This window comes from Herpailurus yagouaroundi, unplaced genomic scaffold, assembly GCF_014898765.1.
Source record: "Herpailurus yagouaroundi ecotype Mexico unplaced genomic scaffold, PumYag 198, whole genome shotgun sequence".
Taxonomy (NCBI): Eukaryota; Metazoa; Chordata; class Mammalia; order Carnivora; family Felidae; genus Herpailurus; species Herpailurus yagouaroundi.
Window position 1 is genome coordinate 33933207 of NW_024412429.1, and position 21850 is coordinate 33955056.

General features: G+C 42.2%; 1 long non-coding RNA gene across 1 annotated transcript; it reads left to right on the forward strand.

Moving 5' to 3' along the window:
- Positions 1-305: 305 nt before the first annotated feature.
- LOC121013154 (uncharacterized) lies at positions 306-5392 on the forward strand. The gene is made up of 2 exons (XR_005782531.1): positions 306-809; positions 4798-5392. It is a non-coding gene; the product is annotated as an uncharacterized LOC121013154 (long non-coding RNA).
- The last annotated feature ends 16458 nt before the right edge of the window (positions 5393-21850 follow it).

The following is a 21850-nucleotide window of genomic DNA, read 5'->3' on the forward strand; positions in this document are numbered from 1 at the left end:
GTGCACGTGCACGCACATGCTGATTAGGGGGTTGGGAGTGGAAGACACCATGAAATGGAAGGGAGAATAAAGGGTGGTGATGAATTGAGTTCAGAGTAGTGAACAACACTTTGGATCCCATGAAAGATTCCAGAAGCCCCATGTCATGGGCTTAGGAGGCCACTGTCCAAGGCCGAGGCCCAGAAGGCTTCAGCTAGAGCAACCCCTCTCCCCAGTGTTCTGGGGCGGGGCGGGGGGGGTCCTTCCTGCTCTCCCCCACACCCCACCCCTTTAATTAAACATATTTAAAGTAGTGCACACGGGTCTGCAAGAAAATTGTTAAACAACTTGAAGAACAGATGTTATCGTCTGAAAAGGAAGTATTCGTTTTCATAAAGTAAATTTGTGCGTATGTGTGGCCAGAGCTAATTCTCAGCAGATTTTGTTTTCTGCTTCTCCGGGAAAATATTTGTTTTCTCTGAGTGGAATCATTGCTCATTCCTAGGGCGATTCAATTGTTCACTTGTATTTCTTTGCTAGGGCTGCTATAGCAGGGTATCGCAGACTGGGTGGTTTCAACAACAGAAATTTATTTTCTCATAATTCTGAAGGCCAGACATTCAAGATCACCGGACAGTAGTCCCCCCTTGCCCATGGTTTCACTTTCTGTGGTTTTGGTTACCGGAGATGAACCTCAGAAGCAGATGACCCTCTACTGTCAGGTTCGTGGTCGCCCTAAACTACAAGGGTGCCTACATCATTCACCTCACCCCATCTCACCAGCCAGGGGAGGCATTTTATCATCTCACACCCTCACAAAAAGAAGAAAGGTGAGTACGGCGCAAGAAGATGTTTTGAGAGAGAGACCATATTCATTTTTTATTGCAGCATGTTGTTATAATTATTCTATTTTGTTATTAGTTCTTGTTAATCTCTTACCATGCCTAGATTATAAATTGAAATCTATCATAGGTATGTCTGTATAGGAAAAAACAGTATGTATAAGGTTCAGTACTATCCATTGTTACAGGCATCCAACAGGGGTCTTGGAACGTATTGCCCGCAGAGAAGGAAGGACCACTGTATTGGCCGGCCTGGCTTCTTCCGAGGCCTCTCTTGTTGGCTTACAGATGGCCATTTTCTCCCTCTGTTTTCATATGGTCTTTCCTCTCTGTGTGTCTGTGTCCAAATTCCCTCTTCTTATAGAGACACAAGTCATATTGGAATTAACTTTAAATTATTTTCATGACTTCATTTTAAATTAATTACCTCTCCAAAACCTGTCTCCAAATCCAGTCATATTCTAAGGTACTGGGGGTTGGGGTTTCCAAGACATGAATTTTGGGGAGACACAGTTCAGCTCATCACCTGATATACGTAGGAAGAAAAAAAAAAAACACGAAACTAATTGGACTACAGTCATGGCATCTCTAGCTAAACAATGATCCTATCCTATAAATGGTGATGTTATTCATGACCAAACGTACCGATGTTAGATCGTTGTATTCTGAAGCAGTTCGGTTGAGCAAGTGGATGTTGCTATGGGCAAAGGATGGGGAGTCACCTGAAGGTACACAACGTTCTCACTGTAGGTCATCTGCAGATGTGCTTTTTGCAGAACAGGAAATGAAACGCAGGAAAACAAACCATAGACCAGGAGAGTCTCAGGAGAAATGGGTCTGAAGTCTGAGACACAGACACAGATTTCCCACATTCTCAGCACGGGTTAAGTCAGCCGCTGTTACAAGGATGAAGTCATGTAGCATCTTTGCTGGTCAAGCCACTGCTTAAAAGGCCTTGCAGCGGCTTCAGTTTCACCAGTGGGGTTAATATTCACCACCCACATTTGGCCGGCTGCCAGCATGGGGTGGGCAGGGGTGAGGGTTCCTGGATCACAGGAACACCAAACCCTCTGCTGGATTTTCATCCACTTTCTGAGTCAACAGCTTTATCTTTAATTTGTGTGTGTGTGTTTAACTGTGGTAAAATCATAAAACATAAAATTTACTATTGTTGCATAGGGGTGTCTGGGTGGCTCGGCGGGTTGAGCGTCCGACTTGGGCTCAGGTCATGATCTCGTGGTTTGTGAGTTCGAGCCCCTCATCGGGCTCTGTGCTGACAGCTCAGAACCTGGAGCCTGCTTCAGATTCTGTGTCTCCCTCTCCCTCTGCTCCTGCCCTGCTCACACTCTGTCTCTGTCTCTCAAAAAAGTGAATAAACATTTAAAAAAAAATTTACTATTGTAACCATTTTTAAGGGCACAATTCGGTAGTATTAAGTATATTCACGTTGTTGAGCAGCCAATCTGCAGAATCTTTTAATCTTGCAAAACTGAAACTCTGTCCTCATTAAGCAACTTCCCATTCCCCTCTCCCCTCAGCCCCTGGCAACCACCATTCTACTTTCTGTTTATAGGAATATGACTCTAGGTACCTCGCATGAAGGGATATGTACGGTATTTGTCTTTTGCAACGGTCTTATTTCACTTAGCATAATATCCTCAAGGTAGTTGTAGCATGCATCAGAATTTCCTTCCTTTAAGACTAAAAGAGTATTCTATTGTATGGATGCCACATTTTGTTTGTCTGTCCATCCACCGATGGGCATTTAGGTGGCTTCCACCTCTTGACTCCTGTGAATATCGCTGCTATGAACATGGATGTAAAAAACATGTCTTTGCGACTCTGGTCTCCATTATTTTAGCTATATATCCCAAAATAGAATTGCTGGACCATATGGTAATTCTATTTTTAATTTTTTTTTAAATTTTTTTTCTTCAACGTTTTTTTTTTATTTATTTATTTTTGGGACAGAGAGAGACAGAGCATGAACGGGGGAGGGGCAGAGAGAGAGGGAGACACAGCGTCGGAAACAGGCTCCAGGCCCCGAGCCATCAGCCCAGAGCCTGACGCGGGGCTCGAACTCACGGACCGTGAGATCGTGACCTGGCTGAAGTCGGACGCTTAACCGACTGCGCCACCCAGGCGCCCCTATTTTTAATTTTTTAAGGATCTCTATTTTTAAACCAGATAATATATTCTCTTGGTCCAAAAATGGAGATGATATCAAATGCTTTATACTGGGAAGTCTTAATAATCCATGCCTTTTCATCATCCCAACCACCAACTGTAGGAAACCACGTATAACTTTTTTTGTATCCCTCAAGTGTTCCTTTATGCAAATATGCGTGTATGTCCTCATTTCCTTTTTCCTTTTTTTTTTAAAGTTTGTTTATTTTGACAGAGAGTGTGTGAGCAGAGGAGGGGCAGACAGACAGAGAGAGAGAGGTAGAGAGAGAGAATCCCGCACTGTCAGTGCAGAGCTCAATGAGGGGCTCAAACCCATGAACCACGAGATCATGACCTGAGCTGAAATCAAGAGTCAGATGCTCAACCAACTGAGCCACCCAGGCCCCCCTAGATGTCCTCACTTCCCAAGGTGTGGCAAGCAGGATTTGGGCTCCCATGATCTTTACCCTCTGGTGTCATTATCTGTGAATGTGTTTCATTACATAGCAAAATGGACATGGCAGATGGAATTAAGGTTATGGGGCCTAAAATAAGGAGATTAGGTTGGATTACAGAAGTAAGGACCAAGCTAATCACTTGAACAGCAGAAAAGACAGGAGAGGTAAAGTGGGAGTGGATGTCAGAGAAGCCAAGCACGGGAAGGACTCCGTGCACTGTAGCTGACTCTGAAGACAGAGAAGATGGGCCACGAGCCAAGGAGTTGAGGCAGCTCTAGAAACTGAGAACTGTTTGGGGTTTGGTTTGTTTTATCTCAGAGTTTTTACATTCTGGTGAGGAGCTAAGGGACACAGAGACAATCAATAAGGAAACTAGTACATGGATAGCCTGTTATGGAGAAAAATAAATCAGGGTATGAAAGTGCCAGGTGGGAAGAGGACGGGTATAATTCTACATAAGGTGGCATTTGAGCAGACACCCAAAAATAGTATTTGGATATTTGGAGGGAGATACAGTTCATTTCAAAGTTCTGCTCCAATTCACTTCTTAATGATTCCTCAAATGTTTATTAAGGACCTTCTATGTACCCAGCACCAAACTAAGTAGTGACAATGCAAAAAGGAATGTGACAAAGCACATTAGGTCTCCTCTGCCTTTGAGGAGTTTATAGACTAGAAGGGAAAGATTGGCAAGGAAACAATTATCTGAAGAGTTCAATGTGTTGGGGCAGAGGTCCGTGGGAGAGGGGGGATACAGAGTAAATCTGATCACACCTCTCAGAAAGCTTCAGAGAAAGTGTCATTGGAGCTGAGTCTCAAAGGAGAGCAATTGTTTACCAGGATCTGGGAAAGGGCATTCAGGGCTCCAGGGAGCAATCTGCTGGAGGGCCAGGGGAGCTGTATGTAGGTCATTCAGCAAGGATGGGGCGGGAGTTCCAGGGGGGATTGGCAGAGAAAGGGGGGTTGGATAGGAAGTTACAGCCCCATGTGGGAAGCCTTTACATGCGGTACTAAAAGTTCACACCATGTTCTGTATTTGATGGGGGAGCTTCCAAAGGATTTTAAGTGGGGTAATAGGATAGTAGAAGTTACTGAGGCAACAAGAATAAAGACAAGATTGGAGGGAGTCAGGAAACAGAACCCAAGCAGAAACTTACCTTGACTTATCTCTAGGTTAGTAACATGGATGGAACCAGAATTTGGGAGATAAATATTTAATAGCAATGTTGAGAAATGGCTATTGAAATTCGGTTTTACAGCTTCTCTTTTTTACACAAATCTGACCAAAAGATACATTTAAATTTACAATTTCCAAACGGTCTGTGTCATTACAATTACCATGTCATTTACAGTTACCAAATTGGAGTTCCTGGGCCTCATGATCTCTGGTCTACTCGGCAGAGAGTTTCCTCAACTCCGGATTCTTCGGTGAGAGATGAAAGCTGAACTCACTGGCATCCATAGAGAGTTATCTTTCTAAGTGCTTTTTCATATTCCAAATGTGCCTCGTCAGGAGCAACTTGCTTTGTGTCTACAAAGGTATTAAGCAGAAATGCAGTTCACACTTGATAATTGGTTTTCTCTTGGGCTGACCTTCAATCTGCTACTTAGCAGAGTATATCCACACTTTCGACTGAAAGATGACGTTAGGGACAGTTCTGTTGGGGGTGGCTGTTAAGCTAATAATCCTTTCCATTAATCAACACACCAAAACTCTGTGGGCAGAGATCACACTTTGCAACTTTAACTCTTACATTCGGTTGTGCTTTATTGTGTATTGTTCGGAGAGTAATTGATACTTTTTAAAAACATTTTTGGCAGCTCAGATGGTGTAAATTTTAAAATTTTGTGCCGGTATTTTGTTACAAAAAAATATGTATCTCTTTTTTGTTATTTTATCCTGAAAATGGTACATAGTTGTACAGGAAATAAAACTACAGCCCTAAAGCATTTGTTTTCATTTGTACCATCCACTTGGGCCTTATCGTATCCTTTGTCATGTCAAACCAGTTGTACACAGTCACATCCTGGAGCGGTGAGATAAGACTGGGAATGGGGTACTTTTTAAAGCAGTATTGGATTTTAATCAGGAATCTAACTGGTGGATTTGTTTTTACCCAGAAATAAGAGTTACCCCCCAACTTGTAAATTCAGTCAGTTGATTTTTTTTAAAAAGATGAACCAAAAGATTAACGACTGTTACTATGTCATTTCTTATACTTTTTATGAATAATTCTCTTATAATGAGTGCAGTGTCTGATTGTACCTGCTTGCAGGGTATCTGCCATCTGTAAAATAAAACAGAGCAGGAAAACACAAAAGGAGAGAACTGGTTCAGGAATCCAGGGAGTAAATGAATTACGTGCTGCAAAAGAGAGTATGATGTTTATTGAAGAAAGCTTTCAAAGTTTTATATTGAGATATAAAACCACAATAAAGCAAAATAACTTACAAGCGTATTAGAAATGTTGCTTCCTTTGTAAGTGCCATTTAATTTGTAAAGAGAGTTTGGATCAAAGTATAGCAAAATATTGCTTCAAGTTTTAATTTTAAATCTGCTAATTTAAGAGTATGGGGGTATGTTTTGGTGTGTTTCTGTTGATTTTTTTTTGATTTTTTTTTTGAGTGATAAAAGAGAAATGAAAAGTGCCAGTCACTATGTAGTATCTAGGAAAATCATGATATTGTTGGTTTTTGTTTTCTCTCCATGAAATAAAATCATTAATTATGGAATCAGTAATCAGTAATAATGGAATTAACCGTAAAAAATAGAGATCCTTTAAGAAGCCACAGTTGGGTAAAGCAAGGTGAGAAATGCACACTGTGTGATACATTTGGGTGTTATTGACTCTTCCGACCCTTGCGGAAGAGAAGGTACTAAAACTCATGAAGGCACTTGCCACAGCCTCTTCCAAGGCCCTGTGCCTAATTTTGTGTTTGTGCTTTCGGATCCTTGAGGAAGGTCTCCCAATTGTTCAAATGCAGACACTATAAAACGTGGACTGTTAAGCCTGTACAGAGATCAGGCCACACCAGCCCGGAGTGAGGTCAGACGATAAAAGGAGTTTTTCTGATTCTATGGCTGCTTGTTCTGCGGTCATTCCAGTCCTCCTGAAATTCCTTCCAAATATTTCCAGAAACTTCCAGGAGGATCTCATATATTTCCCAAGCCAAATTCCCTCAGCAATGACTGTTGTCATTTTCTTCCTGCTTGTCCCACTTGGCAATAGAGAGGGATCTTGTCACTGTTGATAGGACACGTTGGAACTCGGCTGATCCCAGCTCAGTCTGCTTGGTACCCACCGTTCCCCAGTCAAAGCCATCAGGGCCAGCCCAGCAGGGAGACTCCTGCCTTGAGGGCGTGCGGCTCAACTTGTTACCATCTCCTGAGACTGGCGCTTTCCCTCTCACAACACTTTTCCCTGCTCACCCTAGGTTTCAGCCTCATTGCCACCCTGGGGGGCTGGCCTGGAAAATAAGTCAGAGAGAGACATCAGGCTGTCCTCGAACCAGTTTGGCTCTTCCTTCCCCTAGTGGGTGTTCTTTTCCAAGAGGACCTGCGGTCCCCCTGGTCAAATACACTCCCAAAGATCCCACTGCACTAGGCTTACATAGACGTTCCCAAGGATGGAATGGAGGGGACAAAGGAAAGCCATGGGACAGTGGCATGCCACCCACAGCAGTGATAGGTGATGCAGCATGTGCCGTGGACTGGGAGTGCGGGCTCCAGACTTGGCTGGCTGAGCTCTGATCCTGAGGTGCCACTTAACAGCTCTGCAGCAAGTTATGTGATCTTTCTATGCCTCGGTTTCCTCATCTGTAAAACCAGCATAACAATAGCACCTACCGTACAGGGTTGCTGCAAGAGCCAAATGACTTGAGGGGCGCCTGGGTGGCTCAGTCGGCTACGCGTCTGACTCGGGATTTCGGTTCAGGTCATGACCTCACAGTTCATGAGATGGAGCAAAAACAATCGTAAAGGAAAATTTTAAACATCCAAAAAGATACAGAGGGAAGAGAACCATCCATTTTCCCTAGTCTCCGGCCAGGGAGATCTCCCCAGATGCCGTGTTACCGGTTGCCGGTGCACCCTCCAGGCTACACTGTGTGAATACATGCATCTGTGAGATTATGCGGTACAGGTTTCACCTGTTAGCAGATTCCAGCTTTAGAAAGGTGACGGCCAGGACAGTGACCAGCTCTGCTACAACCAGCCCTGAGGGAACTGGCCATCTGGGGGCAGATTAACAACAAAACGCAAGGGAAGAACGCTACTCTGGGGAGCCCAGAGAAAGTGAAGGGGAGGGAAGCAGAAGGAATTCTGCCTGGGTGAAACAGCTAGCAGGCATTACGGCAGAGGCTCAAAGAGCAATTTGGAGCCTCTTATCTGTGCATCCGTACTTCTGATGACTCTAATTCTAAAGGTGTAAACTTTGCAAAGACACTTTAGGTAACCAGGATGATTCTGCTCTATAATGTTGGATATGTGCCAATCGCATTATTTTCTTTTTCTAAACTAAATTAAATTGAGCTTTGAGCCTGGAGGATGATGCCTGAGATCTGTCATTGTCACAAGACCCTTCTTCACAGAATGCTTGACAATACTCGACAAAGACTTTCTGGTCTTCAGGCTGCCATGGCCCCATGGGGCTGCTCTCTGTCCTAGCCCATTAGTCCATGTACCTAGGGCAACCCTGCTCCTTCCAGGCCCTGGCCATAAGGATCTTGTTCAAGTACATAGACTGACTGAGGACTTAGTGCTCAGGACCCAAGCCTTCCCATCCGGTGTTCTCCCTGCACACAGAACGTGAGTCCCCCCACCTACACACACACTAAAACCTTCTGTCCCTTCCAGTGAAGGGTTGCATCTCCAGTGTTGGCTCCTTGCCAAGTTTAAAATAAATAAACAAGGGGCATCTGGTGGCCCAGTCAGTTAAACGTCAGACTTCACTTCAGGTCATGATCTCTCGGTTGGAGGGTCCAAGGGTTCAAGCCCCGCATGGGGCTCTGTGCTGACAGCTCAGAACCTGAAGCCTGCTTCACATTCTGTGCCTCCCTCTCTCTCTGCCCCTCCCCTGCTCATGCTCTGTCTCTCTCTCCAAAATGAATAAACATTAAATTTTTTAAAATAAAATAAATAAACAAGATTTATTTTGCTTTTAAAAATCTATTACAATAGATTAAAATCTAAGTATTATTTTATGCTGCTAAAGCAGGCAGCAAGAACCATGAGCATTTACTGTTGGTTTACCTTTTTGAAAAATGGGAAAAGAAAACCAAGTGCAAAACTTGGTGCAACAAAGCACTTTTGTAATGTGTCAGCGCCAGCTGGAAATTTTTCAGGAACCACAGTATAATTTGGGAGGGTAGGAAGCCTGTTTGCACCCATGTATTAGTTTCCTAGGGCTGTCATAACAAATTACCACAAAATGGGTGGTTTAAAACAGCAGAAATGTATTCTCTCACAATTCTGGAGGCCAAGTGTCCAAGATCAAGGTGTTGGCAGGGCTTCTGCCCCCCGAAAGGCTCTAGAGGAGGCTCTTTCCTTACCTCCTTCAACTTCTGGAACCTTCTGGCATTTCTTGGCTTATGGCAACCTAACGTCTGCCTCTGTCTTTGCATGCCCTTCTTTTTTCTGTGTCTCTGTAGCTGAATCTCCCTTTCCTTTCTCCCTCTCTCTCTTTTTTTTTTTCCAAGTTTATTTATTTTGAGAGAGAGAGAGAGAGAGAGAGCATGTGCGCAAGCATCAGCACAAGAACAGGGGAGGAACAGAGAGAAAGGGAGAGACAGAATCCTAAGCAGGCTCTGCCCTGCCAGCCCAGAGCCCTCCTGGTGCAGAGACCAGTGCAGGGCTTGAACCCACCAACCATGAGATCATGACCTGAGCCAAGATCAAGAGTTGCACGCTTAACCTGCTGAGCCACCTAGCCACCTCATCCCTTTACTCTCTGTTAAAAGACACCAATCCCTGGATTTAAGTCCCCCTTAAACCCAGGATGATTTCGTCTGGAGATCCTTAAATATATCTGCAAAGATTCTATTTCCATTAAGGTCACATTCTGAGGTTCTGGGTAGACATGAATGCTGGGAGGACACTGCTCAACCCACTACAACCCATGAAACACCTTCATTAGTTTGTGTATTTAGTTATTATGGCCTGTAGAGTATAAACATACACAAACCGAGATCCAAGTAATTTCCTGAATCTGAGTTAACAGCTTCATTCATCTGCTGAGATTAACAAGAGAACTCGACTTATTGGCTGATTTTTATTTTTAAAAGGACATTTGTACCATACTTTTCCCAAGTCCAGGGAGGTAAATTAACTATAGCTCTAATAAGAACGCCAGAATGCATTCTGCATTCAAGCATGAGTCAGATAGCATGCTGCGAAATCTACCTGGGTTTCAGTTCATAAGCACGAAGTGATCAAAAACAAATCTGATTTTATCACATACTTAGTAAACCCATCGGTAATACGCTCATTACTCATAGACAAAGACCTAACACTAAATGCAAACTTCTGTTGTCTAACCCCTGTTGTGGCCAAATACCCAACAAGGCCCTCCTGCAGTTCCATGACCCCCCCTTTTATGGCCCCCTCACCCCTTACACCTATTTTAATGATTATCTAAATAATGCCAGTGAGCCCAACGTAGGTGGATATGAAGTCTATTTGCCATTGTGTCTCCAGCATCCAACACAGAGTACGGCATGGAATCGATATTCAGTATACGTATTTGTTAAACGAGTTACCAAATGAAGTTATGACCTTGACCATCTGTACATTCTCATCCTTCTTTGTTGGGTGGTATAAATATATACAATCCCGGCAGACCCGAATTAAAGTCAGAGCAAAAATCCCTCGGTAATCAGCAGCCTCGTTCCCTATGAGAAAATGATAAAGCTGAACAAAAGCTAAGGCTGGAGGAGCGAGAACAAACACTGCTTTCACACAGTCAACAGAGATTTTCACAGCATGCTATCACTTTTTCCCCTTTGGAAAATTAGCCATCTTCTATTGCCTGAGCAGGAGGTGTGCAGTGGAGAGAATCGACCGGGAACTGGGCAGGGGACACTGCGGAGTAGCAGCGTATGATATCAGTTGACAATTGGGGAGCCCATCCTCGGGGTCCCCCTGCCAGGTTGTATTTGAGGTGGTCACATCTTCCCTTAGAGCAGGTGCCCCCTCCTGTGGGAGAAGCTGACAGCCTGGTGCTCTACACCTGCCTGCCAACTCCCGCCGGAGGCTTTGTTGGCCGAAGCACCAGGGAGTTTGGTCTCTTAAAGGCAAGCGACCCACTGTTTAAATTTATGTTGGCCTTCACCTGCCACAAAGAAAATCTGCTGAAAAGTTTATGTCAAGTTGAAATGAAAAGGAAACATCTTAAATGAATCCAGCTGTTTGTTTCAGGAATCCTTTTTAACTAGTGGAGCCAACCACATTGATTTTCAAGGGGGAAAAGGGCTGCAGATGTGTATCAGCCCAGGGTATTGATTTGCACAGGAGGGGGATTCAGTCCAATAACCCAAACGGCATTTCTGGGTAAGAGTCTCCATCTTTTTGGATTTTAATTGGGAAACAATGAAACCCTCCTCCTGACTGAGGAGGAAATGGGAAATGATTTTCCTCCTTCTCATGAGCAAGTGGTGGTCCATTAGAAACTGGATGGAGAGAAACCCCCGAGGGAAACATGTTTTTAAGGACATCCTTCTGTATAGCTGTCACAAAGCTTCCCCAAACTTGTTTATGTCATGGCACACATTAACAATGATCGCCATTGCACAACACACTGTAATAAACAGAAGGGGTCATTTTCTTTTTTTTTTTTTAATTTTTTAAAAAATGTTTTTATTTTTGAGAGACAGAGCATGAGTGGGGGAGGGGCAGAGAGAGAGAGGGGAACACAGAATCTGAGGCAGGCTCCAGGTTCTGAGCTGTCAGCACAGAGCCCGATGCGGGACTCGAACTCACGAACCACGAAATCATGACCTGAGTCATGATGTTTAACCAACTGAGCCACCCAGGCACCCCGAAAGGGGTCATTTTCTGAGGTTAACTGAAGTAAAAAGAAAAAGAAAGTTCCTGATTATCACAGTAAATTTTACTAATAATTAACTGAATTCCCCAGAGAATGAAGCAAATATGGACTTTGCTAGAGACTAGGGAGCTACCCACTTTCCCACCTACTCCCTCAAAGGCATCTACACCCACAACCACCACCACCCAAGTTCTCCAAAATTACTGGATGATTCTTCACTAGGGCAGGGTGGACTGGGGGTGGATCCCCCAGCAGAGGTGATAGCCAATGAACTATATGTAGACCAAGAGCCCCTTCATATCACTGTACATCATGATTCTCAACCAGAAGTGATTTTGTTCCTCCACCCCCAACCCATGCCAGGGGGACATATGGCAATGTCTGGAGACATTTTGACCGTTACCAGTAATTTAGTAAAGACCAAAGATGCTATTAAACATCCTACCGTGTACAGACCAACACCCCACAAGTAAAAATTATCTGGTACAAATGGCCATCATAAAAGGTTGAGAAACTCTGCCTTCCCTAAACATGGAGGAGAGAGATGTCCAAAAGAATGGTCTGTTTCTGTGAATGACCATGTCTGGCCAAAGAGACCATGCTTTATTAAGAAGTCTGCAAAGCAGTACACATGCACCGATACTTACATAGTGGGTCAAGTTTAATGCTGCTGTTAATTGTTTGGACCTCTATGTGGGTGATTCTGACGATCTAACTGCAGACCATCCCCACCAGGACCTGGGAACATCAGCCCTTAGCACACAACGCAGAGCCACAGAAGCAAGAGGTAGTAGTGGAATGACTGGGTTTTGTTTTTTTGTTTTTTGAAACAGCAGCATTTTGCCTTTCATAGGAAATAAACACTAAATCTGTTTGGACAAAAATGTATTATTTTTTCCCATTTTATTGAGATACAATTGTATAATTGACATATTGTGTTAGTTGAAGGTGTAGAACATAATGATTTGACACACGTATACACTGCAGAGTGGTCACCACAATGTCTAGTTAACGTCCATCACCACATTATAGTTAACACATTTTTTTTTTACCTTATGATGAGACCTTCTAATATCTACCCCCTAAACAACTTTCAAATGTGCAATGCAGTATTGTTAACCCTCGTCTCCATGGTGTACATTACACCGTCAGGATTTACTTATCTCACAACTGGAAGTTGGTACGTTTTGACCACCTCCACCCATTTTACCCACCCCCATTCATCCCATCTGCCCCCCACCTCTGGCAACCACCAATCTGTTCTCTGTTTCTATGGGTTTGTTTTTCTAGATTCCATGTATAATTGAGATGATACAGTATTTGTCTTAAGGATGTGTGTTCCTTACACAGGCTTAACACCTAAAAATTTTTCCATGCTAGTTGATGCTTCTGAAGGACATTATGAAATTCCTTACTTTCAGAGTGAAGAGATAATGTCCTCAAAATAAATTTGTAAAAGAAGACCCTAGTTGCTAACTAAATTCACTAACAAAAAGAGAAAGGGATTTTGGGGCCCCTGGGTGGCTCAGCTGGTTGTGTTCAACTCTTGATTTTGGCTCGGGTCATGATTCCAAGGTCATGGGATTGAGCCCCATGTCGGGCTCTACACTGAGCTTGGAGCCTGCTTGGGATTCTCTCTTTCTCTCCCTCTGTCTTTCCCTCTCATACTCTCTCTCTTTATCTCTCTCAAATAAAAAATAAAAAAGAAACCAGAAATGTATTTTCACAAGGGAAAGCAAAAGCATTCAGTTACACTTACAATTTCCAAATCTACATCTCCACCTCTGACCCCCTGTGTATCTTCTGGGTCCTTCTGTCCCTCTGGAGTCCTCAATTTTGGGGACAGTAGCAAATTCCCAGCCAGGCCTCTCTCCCTTGGCAACTCAAGGCACTCAGGGTTGTTAAACGAGGTCCCTTCATCTGCTTAACCATGCCCTGCACCCAGGTTTTGATAGGACTACTCAGGATGGGGCTGGGCCAGTTCAGGGGACACTGCCTTCCAGTCTGAACACAAAGGAGGCAGAAGACCTCTGTTGTTGAATTTATGCCTGAGAAGGTGAAAAAAGAAAACTAAAACTCTGCATCTGCTCTTTTCCTCCCCTTTCATTCCCTGTTATTACCCTTCACACCAGGAGTTTCCAGCTGCACTTTTCCTTCCCAGTTCAATGGATAGGTTCTTCCTCTATCAGGCTCACAGCCCCAAGGATAGGCTGTGGCCCTTCCTTCTTCTTCCCCACCCCAGGCTCAAGGCTAAACTAAAAGAGGTCTGGAGAGAGGCAGAGGGAACCCATAAGAGAACATAAGAAGAGAGGCGATATTAGCATTATTCCATTACATTAGATACGATTATTGCTTCTTTACATCTGAGAAAAGGAGGGTCAAAAGGATATGGTTACAGAGTTAGTGGGCGGTAGAGTTAAGATTCAAATTCAGTTCTCTCTCAGAGAATATGTGCTTCTCTGGTAATATCTATGACAAAACATAGTGAGCCCACCTCTAGTGAGCTCTGTGATCTCTTTGTGCCTCAGTTTTCTTATCCATAAAAATGTTGGTGATTACAATAACGCCCGCTTTCTGGGAATGTGATAAAGATCAACTGAGAACTGAGTTAATATATGACAGCATAAAGCATGAGGCAGGTGTCAGAAGGAGTTATTGTTGTGATTAATGCCTCACCCACCACGATGGTGATAAGAGAGTTGGCTCTCAAAAACAGGTAACGCTGGTGTTCTGCTCCTCCATTGTTTGCAGAAATTAGGTTGCATAATTAACATCTCCATTCACTGTATGAGTGATTAGTCTCTGAAGTCATTATCTAAAGAGATGCTGCTATTAGAGCTCTACCTTTTAGACTCCAGACTAAGTGACCGTTCAGAAGCATAATCTCATTCCTAAGAGCTGCAAGTTGGGCTGGTCTAGTCACTGAAATTACTCCTAAAAGCATACGTCATAAAAATTTATTTGTCTCTTTGAGTATAGTGTGAGTTTTCTTAAAAGGAGATTTACTTTCCAATTAGACCTGGTTTAGTCTATTATTAACAGAATTGTATATTACCCCAGCATGTGTCCTCCCCTGTCTTCTCGGGGAAACTTGTACTAGGAGCCCCATTATTATTCCTTTCTCTCCTTCTGTATTTATCATCTATATTACATGGTTAATACCCAGGTCACTGGCACTACCTCCCACAGTGGTCACGTGATGAGCATCCTCCCTCCCCCTTCTGCCAATACTTCAACCATTAACGGGACACCTCTTCACTAAGAGTGAAGCACTAAGGGTGCTTTTCACGTGGTCGGGAAGGTATTGAACCTCCGACAAGCCAGATTCCCTTACAACAGTGACTGGCTCAGGGACAGGCACACGGTAGAGTCTGGACAATCAGGGTCTTCCCAGGGTCTTTTCTGCTAGAGATTTCCAAGGAAACACCTCCAGGGGGTTCCTAAACAGTAGGTGTGGGCCTTGATTTCTGGCAGCCATTTTGCCACTTATCTGGGAAACACCTGCCCAAGGAATGAATCCAAGCAGGGACAAAGGGAAAAATAGACTGAATAAGCCTTGAAAATATCTGAGTTCTTAGAACCTGGCCAATCTTAAAGCCTGCTACACCCCAGTTAAGTTTCACTAAATTCCTCCTCGGGGCACCTGGGTGGCTCAGTCGGTTAAGGGTCCCATTTCAGCTCAGGTCAGGATCTTGCAGTTTGTGAGTTCGAGTCCCAAGTTGGGCTCTGTGCTGACAGCTCAGAGCCTGGAGACTGCTTAGGATTCTGTGTCCCTCTCTCTCTCTCTCTCTCTCTGCCCTACTCCCACTTGTGCTCTGTCTCTGTCTCTCTCTCTCAAAAATAAACAAACAGTAAACAAAAATTTTAATAAAAATAAATAAATAAATTCCGCCTCTACTTCTACTTTATTTATTTTGTTGTGAGTTGAGTTGGGTCCCTGTCAGCTGCAATTGAAAGCATCCTAATTCTCAGCCCAACTGACCAATCATCATAAGGTCAGCAGTAGCCTAACATTGCACCGTAGCACCTACATCATTGCACCCCTTCATCTCATCAGGTAGGCATTCATGATACTAGAAAAATCACTTCTCATTTAGCTTCTTTTCCTTCATGTGTCAAATCAGAGTGATGGACTAATCTCAGAACATCACTATTACTCTTATGAAATCGCTATGACTCTTATGTCTTGCTTGTTCCCTACATTTGGCTCATTCTCCCACAGAAATCATAAGCTCTTTCTGTACAGAAATAACACTTGCAACTTCTTTTGTGTCCTCAGCATGTGTGGTTTATATCATTCAGAATATTTTGGTTGGCCAGATGGAAATTTTTTGAAATAAAATTACTCCTTTGTTGTTTTTTTTTTTTAATTAACAAAGCAAATGAAAATAGAGTAGTGAGAAAGTAGAGCGGTCTTTCAGTTCTCTGAGAAAAGGGGGATGAGGACCTCAGAAGCTTCATTATTAGAGTAAAATCTCCCAGATTGACCAATAGTTGGAGCAGAGACTCTGCCAAAAATATAAAAGCATAAACTGCAGAATGATAATCAGAGATAGTAACTTCTCAGCACAAGATCACTTAATATAAATCTTATTACAACAGTTTTTCCTCATTACAGAGTTAAGTTCTGGAAATTTATTTCAGAAAGAAAACTTTTTTTGTAATAATTTCATCCATAAAATAATATAATATTATAACTTGATCTATTCTTTTTGGTCTTTTGGGGAAGGACTATTATTTTTTTTTCAGCCCCAAATAGGGAGCAAATGGCATGCCTTGCAATTTTTTTCACTTAATATTATGAACACTTTTTCATATCATTTGTTTTGAAGTCATTTTTGATGGTTACAAAATATTCCGCCCTGTGGTCAGACCGTAGTTTGGTTTTCCCGACCATTGAGAGACATTCAGAGTCATTTCTGGTTTTTTCTTATGAAAAATAATACCTCAATGAGCATTCTAGAGTGTAAATCTTCATAAATATCTCTTATTTCCTTAGTTGGTATTAATTAATTAATTAACTCATAACGTAATGCCCGTGATCATCATGGATGATAATGAACGAATTGATTTATTCATATAGAAAAAAAAATGAGATATTTAGGTTCTTGAAAAGGGTTTCCCAGCAAATGCAGAAGCAGTTTTTATGCTGCTTCTTGTAGGGACCCTACAATTTTTTTTTTTATATATGAAATTTATTGTCAAATTGGTTTCCATACAACACCAGTGCTCATCCCAAAAGGTGCCCTCCTCAATACCCATCACCCACCCTCTCCTCCCTCCCACCCCCATCAACCCTCAGTTTGCTCTCAGTTCTCAACAGTCTCTTATGCTTTGGCTCTCTCCCACTCTAACCTCTTTTTTTTTTTTTTTTCCTTCCCCTCCCCCATGGGTTCCTGTTAAGTTTCTCAGGATCCACATAAGAGTGAAACCATATGGTATCTGTCTTTCTCTGTATGGCTTATTTCACTTAGCATCACACTCTCCAGTTCCATCCACGTTGCTACAAAAGGCCATATTTCATTTTTTCTCATTGCCACGTAGTATTCCATAGTGTATATAAACCACAATTTCTTTATCCATTCATCAGTTGATGGACATTTAGGCTCTTTCCATAATTTGGCTATTGTTGAGAGTGCTGCTATGAACATTGGGGTACAAGTGCCCCTATGCATCAGTACTCCTGTGTCCCTTGGATAAATTCCTAGCAGTGCTATTGCTGGGTCATAGGGTAGGTCTATTTTTAATTTTATGAGGAACCTCCATATTGCTTTCCAGAGCGGCTGCACCAATTTGCATTCCCACCAACAGTGCAAGAGGGTTCCCGTGTCTCCACATCCTCTCCAGCATCTATAGTCTCGTGATTTGTTCATTTTGGCCACTCGGACTGGCGTGAGGTGATACCTGAGTGTGGTTTTGATTTGTATTTCCCTGATAAGGAGCGACGCTGAACATCTTTTCATGTGCCTGTTGGCCATCCGGATGTCTTCTTTAGAGAAGTGTCTATTCATGTTTTCTGCCCATTTCTTCACTGGGTTATTTGCTTTTCGGGTGTGGAGTTTGGTGAGCTCTTTATAGATTTTGGATACTAGCCCTTTGTCCGATATGTCATTTGCAAATATCTTTTCCCATTCCGTTGGTTGCCTTTTAGTTTTGTTGGTTGTTTCCTTTGCTGTGCAGAAGCTTTTTATCTTCATAAGGGACCCTACAATTTAAAGCTGAGTGTAAAACATTCATGTGCAATGTGGCTCAGGCAATTTTGAGAGAGGCATCAGTGATGAATCCCTTGTCATACACCTGCAGAATCTGGCAGAAATATCCTCAAGATTAAATATCAGGATGCCCCTGATGCTCAGAAGTGTGCTGTCCACCCAATATCCACCCTCACAGAGTTTCATCATCTGGTGTTATTATCATGTGACATTAATAATATTTCACATCTACATTTTGCTGCACAATTTACCAGGCACTTTCACAGACACCATTTGATTCCTACATGTTATATCAGGAATATTTCACCTTGCTCCTAGGTGAAGAAAAAGAGGATCAGCATTCTCTCTTACAAAAATAAATCTATGTCAAGCTCCATTTGAAAATCTCTGTGATGGGACGTTGTATTACATATATTTTTACTTTCATGGTAGAATCCTCCATGGTAGAAGTACTCCTCGATGTGTGGCCTAAGACCCTTCCACGCTGACCCCAGTCTCCCTTTCCACCCTCTTTTCCCACCTCATCTTCTCTCCTGACCCACCATGGTCTCTGCACACCTCCCCATGGACTCTTCCCCATCCTTTGAAGCCTCTCCCTCCATTGCCTGATAAACCACTCTCATCCTCATAGACCATTTCAAATGGTACTTTTTCAAGAACTTCTTTTGAACTCTTGAAGATACAAGTTTTTTATTTAGAGCCCAGAGTACTGTATTAGAGCACTTATTGTCTCATCTTTGTATTGTGTCTGATTACATGTGCTTTTCTCCAATAAATGAAACCCCTTTTGCAAAAAATAATTTCTTATTTACCTCTGTAAGTCCAGTACCTGGCATCCTGCCCAGCACACACTGCGTGCCTTGTTGAATAAATGAGTTTGGGGACTGGACCTCGGATGCTCAGTGTGCACTGATGTGGTCTAGGAATCCCACGGAGGCTCCCAAATCACCACAAGAACAAAAATGTTTGGAAAAGCAGTGATGTACAAATACAAGCATCTGAGTTCTGTTGGTATGTTCCTGCCCTCCATCAAAAGTTTTATAATTTGGAGCAAAACTGAATTTTTATAAAGCGAATTCTTAACGGAATAAAGGAAAAAGCTAAAAGTATTGAGGAATAATTTCATGTGGCGTGTGATAGAAAGAGTCCAGGGCAGGAAGCCATGATGCTTGGTTTTTGTCTTGATCTGGCCACTGTCTAGCGATTAATGAATTAATTGGCAAGCATAGTACTTTTCTAGGCTCAGTTTCACCATCTAAGAACAAAGAGACCAGATTAGGTGACTCTAACACGCTCCCAAGTCTATTAACGAACTGTGAAAACACTCTGATGTGTTCCACGTAAAATTGATTAGTTTATATTATTTTATGATTTGGTTTTCTAATAATTTTTTGTCACTGTCAATTTTCACTGAAATTACCTAATCTATGTTTGTTAAAGGTTTTTCTATATCTGAGAGGAAAACATAAAGTATTGTTTCTCAGTGTCTCTTTCTGAATTCTCTAAAGCATTTCCTTCTGCCCAGGCCAGGAGTTTAGATGTGTATGAAATGGATCAGATAAGGCTGGAGTTCAGAGACCCTCCTCCTCAGAGAAAGCACAGACCATCTTTCAGGCAAGAATCACCTTTCCCTGTATTTTAGCCAGACTTGCCAACCTAGTATATTGTAACAAAGTCCAGTTGCTAACCATGGGGACGCTGCCCAGGACACTGATCTATAAATGACATTAAATCATTGCAAAATCACTTTCAATATGCATTGCCAATCACCTCAGCTTCCACACATGCCTCCCTGAATACCTGAAGAAATGAACATTGGCTCCATCAAAACTGAAGCGGACGGTGCATTTATGTGAGGACAAAGAAAATCGCACATCGGGTATCTTTGCACTGTGTCCGAGAGACAAGCTGTGGCCCCACCATCACACTAAGCCAACCAGTCAACACTTAAGTGACGTCAGCAGAGCTAGATGGTTGAACTTCTCAAAGATAATACCACATGATGTGGTACTGTTTGTGGAAATGAATCACGTATTTTAATATTCCAACTTTGGACAATTTACCATGCCCCCAAGAAGTTGCCTAGTTTAGAAGAATTGCTTAGAAACCCTGCCTGAGTTTCCAGCCTGCAGATTTTAGACTCGAGACCGCAATCCCAACTCTTTGAATTTCCAACCTACCGGCTTGCTTTACAGATTTCAGACTTGCCAGCTCCCACATTAGCCCGAGCCAATTACTGAAAATAAATCTCTCTCTCCTTCATATAAATGTGTGTGTGTGTGTATACACACACATATATAAAAAGTGTTTTTATATATAATGTATATATAATGTGTGTATGTATATGTGAAGTACTGTGAGATTTATATACAGATATAGATAGGTATAGATATGTAGATACAGATATATAGATATAGATGATATAGATATAGATAAATATATATATACACAGTGTATGTATATTGTATTATATGCACTGTATTGTATATATACAATAGTGCATCCTACTGGTTCTGTTTCTCTGGAGAAACCTAAATACACTATACCACTGCCAAATTCAATTTGAACTAATATTCAAAGAGTGCCTGCCTTCCAGGACATTAAGGAAGGCCCTGTACCACTGGAAGAGTGTGGGGTGCAAGGTGGCGAAGGCAAGATTTGAAAGCAGCAACTATACTAGAGGATCAGGGACCAAGGTGAATTTTCTTGAGAAGAGGTAGCTCCTAGGTACAGCCCCAGCAACAAGGTAATCTGTACATCTGTGTCCAACAAATAACTACAGTCCCTGCTGAGCGCTTTTCCAAGGCCAGGCACAGTTCTAAGCTCTTTACATATAATAAATCATTCATCAGAACAGCACCCCTAATGGAGGTAGGCAATTGTGTTATCTTAGGACACAGATGAGGAAAGTGAGCTTCTAGGAGACCAAGTAAATTGCCGCCTAATTGTGGGCCCAGGGTCTAGACCTAGACCGCCTGACTCCAGAAATTAGCTTCTTAACCATGATGCTAAAACTCTTCCTAGAAGGAAACAATGTCTGCCGAAATATCAGGTGTAAGAAAATAAACATTTTAAGTGCAAAGAAATTAGAAAGCCGTAACGGATCTTCTGGTATTTGGGGCCAAAGCTCGGCTAATCTTGTCCAAAGAAAGGCTTTTACATTCTGAGCTTACTTAAGCTCATGAGCTTCTCATTGGTTGAGAGGGGTCAAGGGTATGGAAGAAAAAGAAAATAACATATACTGAGTACCTGCTCTGTGCTAAGTGCCTTACATATATTTTCTCGTTAAATCCTGACAATAGTTCCCTGGGGCTTCGGGAGGCATATTATTATCCCATTTTTTCAGATAACAGATCTGAAATTCAAAGAGATTCAGTAATTTGTTCCAGGATGAACGTGTTGGAGTAGCAGATCCTAGGTTCAAACCCCAGTCCCCTGACTTTACACATTTTCTAAACATTACAATGCTCCCCATCTACAAAAGGACACCATCCATCATCTACTAGTTGTAGTTAGGATTCAGATGTCTGACTATGACTTGGTGTGTATTTCTTTGAGTTTAGCCTGCTTGAAGTTTACTCAGTTTCTGAAACCTATAGAGTTATGCCTTTTACCAAATATGGGGACTTTTCAGCCATTATTTCTTTGAGTATTATTCTGACCCCACTTTCTCCTCTTCTTCCAGACTTCTAAGGAAACAAATGTTAAGTCTTTTGTTCTAGTCCCACAGGTGCCTGAGGAATATTTTGTTTTTTCCAGTCTATTTTTTCTCTGTCATTCAGATTAGGTAATTTCTATTGTTCTGTCTTCCAGTTCATGAGATTCGTTCTTCTGTGCCCTCCGTTCTGCTAATGAACTCATCTGCTGAGTTTTCATTTTGTTTATTATATTTTTCAGTTCTATAGTTTTCAGCTGGTTCTTCTTTATATCCCCTAAAAGCTTTGCTGAGACTTTTATTTCTTTGCTGAGACTTTTTTTCATTCGTTTCAAGTGTGTTCATAATTTCTCACTGGAGCACTTTTATGATGCTACATTATAATTTTTGTCAATAATTCTAAGATTTCTGACATCTTGATGTTGACGTTTATTATGGGGCGAGTTGTATCCCCCCCCTCAAATTGATTTATTGAAGTCCCAACTTCCAAAACTTC